Source organism: Pinus tabuliformis, chromosome 8 (genome assembly GCF_031772625.1).
Source record: "Pinus tabuliformis cultivar Carrire ecotype Pingquan chromosome 8, CPIR1, whole genome shotgun sequence".
Classification (NCBI taxonomy): Eukaryota; Viridiplantae; Streptophyta; class Pinopsida; order Pinales; family Pinaceae; genus Pinus; species Pinus tabuliformis.
Window position 1 is genome coordinate 606024142 of NC_142294.1, and position 6737 is coordinate 606030878.

Consider the following 6737-nt stretch of genomic DNA (forward strand, 5'->3'; position numbering starts at 1 on the left):
ATATCAGTGGCAACAGGCATACCAAACATTGGAGAGTAATGGCATAAGAAGAAGAAGGTAGAGAGGCATCATTATGAGCCTTACATTAAGGACAATTATTTGAGCCATCTCACGAGAGTTTTTCCATTCAGATTTTTGAGAGATGAGTATGCTCCGCTCATGAAATTGATCATGAAGTACTTCAGTTGTGAGGGGAGATTTTCTCACCTTTATGCCTACCACATCATGTTGCTCATGCAATTTACCAGGGTACGAATGATGAACCTCCCATTTTTCATTTGCGAGAACATAGAGAGGATGAATAATTTCATGCAGCACAAGACCCCTCGACAACAGCTCAACAGTGTTTATCACTTTGCCCTTATCCGAATTTTGGTGGACCATCAATTGGGATTGCAAGGTATTGCTTGGGAGGACTTCATCTCCTGTGACTTCTTCAGTGCTCCACAGGTAGTATCAGAGGTAGAGCATGAGATAGGTGGCCCATCTCATCAGAATGAGTGACATGAGACTGCTACTATACCAGTATACATCACCTATCAGAGAGGCAGTAGACCCTTATTTGCAGCAGCAAAGCGAGTGTTATCTCCACCCGGGGTGGAAGGGGCCTTGCTTCTGACATTAGCATCACATGAGCAGGGCAAGGGTAAGGAGCCAGTGTAGGAGGAAGGGCCATCAGGTGAGTGAGAGACTGAGTTTTTTCTCCTCCATGATGATGAGACAGATGCAGAACCAACAAATGAGGAGCTTACGGAGATCATCTAGGAGCAACAGTCAGTGTTTGAGTCCTTATCCCATGACTTGGAGAGGGCCAAGTGGAACATGAAGTACCTGGAGCAGAGAAACAAGCAGCTTGAGGACCAACAGATGATCATGGAGCTGCAAAACATTCGTGAGCATCGCCAAGCTGCTCAAAGAAGAAGGGTTGCGCTCACATATTTGGAGCAAGAAATCAATGAGGATCGGGAGGCCAAACTTGAGAGGGTCAACATGAATTTGGAGAGGCTGCTAGACAAGTCTGAATAGGACCTTGCTCTATTGAGACATATGGCTTTCTGTTACAAGGTGCGAAACATGAGTGCACAGCCCCGGATAAGGAACTTGAAGTCAAAATTGAGGAAAGCAACAAGAAGAGCAAAAAGGGAAAAAGAGAAAGATCAGCTTTAAATCTTGGCTGAGGCTTCCTTTTCCCATCATAACACCCCATAGAGATCCTCCAGCCCAAATTTCAAAAAATTTGGGGAATTTTTGGTGACATGGTAATTTTTTGGGCAAAAAACAGGGATTTTCTCCCTGTGTGCCGCGCCACCGGCGCGACGCTAAAATTCTAGAGCTCCAAATGAGGAATGGTTTGCAGTTTTGGATTCATCATGGAAAATTATGACTACTGGTGTCTGGGCAAGAAATTTGGCAAGATTTGAGTCTCCTAAAGGTCAAAAAACACCCAAAAATGGCCTCTCTACCATTTTTTTGACACACAGAAAGCAATCTTGGGAGAATGGAGATTTGGAGGGGAAAATGAGCACCAAATTTGAAAATTCTAGTTGGGTTAGAAAGTAGACAGGACAGACTTTCCAGCAAGCCCACTTGGGCACATTTTGGACACATACAAGTGCCCCAAAATAGGCCCCAAAGTAGCATGATGCACAGAGAAAATGGCGCAGCGCACAGAGGAAAATTTGCCAATTTGCTTTCGTTTCGCGAAATTTCGGTTCACGACTTCTCCAAGTAGGTCCGCTCATCTACACTTCGGTTTTTTCGCACCAAAGGTGAAATTTAAATAGTTTTTTCTCCAGATTGGCTTCTATCCAAGTGGCGAAGGAAGGCAAATGGTCACCCAAAGCCAAATGTCATGTTTGTAGCGCTGCACCTGTAGCTGATGGTTGGCTCCCCATCTCCATTTTGTAATGATTCGAGTAACTCCCCAACCCTTGGGCATTCCATCTCTTCCTCACACATTCTATATATTGTATGCAATTTATTTTCAAAGGGTTGGTTGGATTGTAACTTCTGGGAGACTGTGGGAAAGAAACTTTGTTTCTTCACTGTGTATTTTTGACAGAGAATTAATGAAAGGCAACGGCTCTGTTTCATGAGATTCTTATGGTTGTGAGTGTAGAAAATGTGTCTCTTATGTTTTCATATGTATTTCTATATGTTTCATAATTCAATTCATGTTCATTTCCAGTGAAATTTTCTGAGTGAGATTAGGTAGAATTCAATTTTATTGCTCTGCCTGTGGGAAAATTTCATGTTCAGTGTTATTCTTCTGTTGAAAAGGATTCATGTCACTATGCCCTTTTCACTTTCTTCAGAAATCTATTCATGCCGTTGTACCTCAAACTAAATTGTTACATTTTCCGCCTACCTTGCATCATGGAATAATCTATGCCTTTGTATTAAATTCTCTGTTCTTTGCTGAGCGCCGGTCCCATAACATCCCAGAAGCTCGGTCATTCATGAAAATTGTTTCTCGAATGCCTATTCACTTACTAGCCTAAGGTAAATATTTCATTGTAAGTCATCTCAAACTGTTTTCAATCATCTATTCACTGAGCGTGACTCGGAGAGAGCCCTCTCCTGCTCTGGTAGGGCTAGCTACCAAACTGAGTGTGGTTTGTGGTTACCCTAATTTTTTCCTTCCTTCAGCCTAAGGCAGATTTAGGTGCTAACATAGTGGCGACTCCACTGGGGACAAACTGAAATGAAATCCCCTTGTTTCATAATAATTCTAAGCTCCCGGATGATGAGCTTAGGATTGGAAAGGATGAGTAAGTTGGTTGTGTCTTGTGATTTTTCTCAATAGCACGTTGGCTTCGAGACGATATACCAGAGCCAATCCAGACCTAGATCCTCCTCATATTTACGAAAACCCCAATTTGATCCCAAGACTCCTTCGTCAAGAAAGCACCATAACTCCCGTGTTCAAATCCCATTCATGTCCCGATATTTTTGAGTATCTTGAAGAGCTTGAGTTTGACGAATGGTTTGAGATATCATTGTTTGAGTCTAAATCCAAAAGGGCGGTTGATTATACTCTCCCCAATCCGTAATTTCTTGTAGACCTTGAAACAGAAAGAGCTAATAGGTTAATTGATAATTACATCGCAACACAGCCCCAAACTCCAATTGCAAGCCCCTTGCAAACTGTGCACACTCCTCCAACACCTCCAAGGCCAAATCCACTAAGAATGATGGCTGCCCGTTTCGCACCCCTTGTTCTACCCCAAGTTCTAGATGACAGCGAATGGATTATCAAAGTAAAATCCCATTTTTTGATGGCACTCCTAACAACATTACTTCTCAGCAACATGTAGACAAAATGGCAGACTTCTATGAACTTCATGAGATTGATGCGGAGAATGTGGCGATGAGGCTCTTTGTACAGACATTTGCAGGTGATGTGAGAAATGGTTCAGAGGTTTGCCGGCAGCAAGTATCACTACCTTGGCTGAGCTACAAAGACAATTCTTGAACCGGTGGGAAGTGAAAAAGAATCCCCTTCAAATTCTGGCCGAATATGAACAAATCAAACGGAACGCTGGTGAGTCAGTCCAAGACTATTGTGTTAGATTTAATTCAGTCTATAACGAAATTCCAGATCATCTAAAGCCACCTGTGGGACTAGCAATGATGAAGTTTCCAGATGGTTTTGATGTTGACATGGCATACCAATTAAGAGAGAGAGGACCGACCACAATGGAAGATATGCAGAAAATCGCGGTCAGCGTTGAAACAAATTTGTTGTCCAAAAGAGCTAGAGCGAAAGCGGAAAAGAAAATCACTGCAAAAGAAGAGTCTTCTTCAATGGATCAACTACTTAAAAAGGTGGAGCATATTCTTAAAAGGGTAAAACTTGACAAGCCTGAGCCACAAGTTAGGAATCCTAACTTCCATTGCCAGTAGCAGCCACAATATAGAATAATACAGAGAGATCAGCGAACTCGAGAGCAGACAGCACAACAGCCGGTACAAACACCTTTGCAGCAGAATTTTGTGCATGGACCGAAGTCAGATGAGGATGGAAATGTAATAGGCGAAGAAAACCACCTCTTTTACTCCAGATGAGCTTCCTACTTACATTACCGAAGAAGAAGAATGTGCAGTGAATTCAGCTGCACACCAAGACACAGATTTTATTCTAGCAGCGACACTGTTTTGGAGGAAGAATCGGAAGAATATCAAAGGGGATATATGAATGCTTTGTCCGCACAATAGCAGTGATATTCACTTAGAAACAGAGATGTGTTGGTCAAACCAATTCAGAAAAAGAAGGAGGTTGAAACATCAAAAAATGATTCATCAGCTACACAAATAAAAGGAAAGGAGGCGGTTGGTCCGGAGAGCAGAAAATCAAAATCAGTAGAACAATCACAGCAACAAGCCACATCAAAAACAAAGGAAAGGAAAGAGATCCCAGTCAAAGAGGTAGAAAAGACTACCACTTTTAGCTTAGAGAATGAGATTTCTAAGTTAAAGGTATCCATCCCCTTGACTAAAATAATGAAGAACAACAGTTATAGAGGACAGATTTCTAAAATGTTGAATTTGGACCCAATGTCCGACATGGTAAATGTAGAAGATGATTAGCCTGAAATGATTTTTGGACCAGCATCGAATGGTGAGTCTCCTGATAGTGATGTGCCACCCTTATATATCAGTTTACGATTGCATGATTTTGTGTTACACAATGCCATGTTTGGTTCCGGAGCTTCTCACAATCTCATGCCCAAGGCTATCATGGATAAGCTTGGTCTGGACAGCACCCAACAATATCATGATCTCTATTCATTCGATTCCAGCAGAGTAAGATGTATAGGACTCATCAAAGACTTGGTTGTGAGTTTGGACCAACTTCCTATGAAAAATGTTTTGATGGATGTGGTGGTAGCAGATATTCCTCCAAGGTTTGGCATGCTTCTTTCTAGGTCTTGGGTAGCGAAATTGAAAGGGACACTATAGCTGGATTTCTCCTATGCAACAATCTCGGTGTTTGGACAAATGAGGAAGTTATATCGGGAACAAAAAATGAAATATATGATCACAAGCAAGGAGAAACCTATAAATCATCCTATTAACTATGTACATACAGATTTAGAGTCTTTTGTTTTGTTTTCAGATAGTTTAAATGATATAGATAGTCAGATAGTAGAAGCAGATGACATTCCGGAAATAACAGAAAATTTCAGAGAAATTTTGAAGAAAGAAGGACAAGAAAAGCAGCAAAATGTTGGGCAATCAGCTGAAAGTAATGGACAACAAGCAGACAAGGCACGACAAATAGATTTCCAGCACTTACAAGAGGAGGAAGAAGGCTTGTGGACCATGGATTTCGATGGAGCAGTAGGAAATGATGGCGCTGGAATTGGAATTTGGGTACGCAGTCCTTTCTCCGCCCCAAACAAAGTGCCTAGCAGCGTGAGGGTTTTCTCTTACAAGCTAGCCTTTGAGTGTTCAAACAATGAAGCTGAGTATGAAGCTCTGATTGTTGGCCTGAAAATTCTTAGAAAGATGAATACAAAAAGGATTTCGGTATATGGCGACTCCAAATCGGTAATAAAGAAGGTTAGAGGTGAGTATCAAGCAAAACATCCTAGGATGCGGGCCTATCGTAATGCAGTTTTAGACATCTTGAAGTTATTTTCATAATACACCTTGACATGTGTGCCTCGTATACAAAATAGTATTGTTGATGCTCTTGCCAAGGCAGCAAGCAGTTTGAAGATCCCCATGAACTCCAGCAATAAATTTGAAATCCATGTCAAGCATCGTCCAACCATTCCAGACAATCAGCGATATTGGCAAGTGTTTCAAGATGATGAGGAGATTAAGGATTTTCTGCTAAACAAAGGCAAGTTCAAAGAAACCTCCATTGATGTAGAAAATGACGATGGCAAAAGGAATGGTACATATGAAGTGCAGATCAATGAAATGGACGTATTGCAGTTGAAGAATAACATCATTCCTAAAGGCTTGATACCTCTAGAGGAACGTTTTGATCAGGATGATGTAGCCTGCATGCCAACATTGCAGCCAACAGAGAAGGGTGTAGAAGAGGTCAACATTGGTACAATTGCCAATCCAAAGTTGCTAAAATTGTCTAAAGCATTACCGCGAAAGATCAAGGACAAATACATCAATTTGATGGCTTCATTTGTAGATGTGTTTGCTTGGGACTATTCTGATTTAAAGACCTATGATACCAATATTATTCAGCACACAATACCCATCAAACCCAATCAAAAACCATTTAGATAGAAGCTGAGAAGGATAAATCCAAAGTTGCTGCCATCTATCAAAAAGGAGGTAAGTAGGTTATACAAGTCAGGTATCATTGTGCCCATCAGATTTTCATATTGGATATCTAACTTAGTGCCTGTACACAAGAAGACCGGTGAGATCCGCCTATGCATTGATTTCAGAAATCTAAATAAAGTCTCATTGAAGGACAACTATCCACTGCCCAAGATGGACCATATACTTCAGTGAGTAGTGGGGGCATCTCGTATGTCACTGCTTGATGGTTATTCCAGATATAACCAAATTTCTGTCCATGAAGATGATAGAGATAAGACAACATTCACCACTCCATGGGGAACCTTTCACTACGCCAAAATGCCCTTCGGTTTAAAGAATGCAGGTGCCACATTTCAGCGGGCAATGGACTTGGCTTTTGCAAATGAGAAGGATGTGTTTTTGGTGGTGTACCTGGATGATTTGACGGTATTTTCCAAATC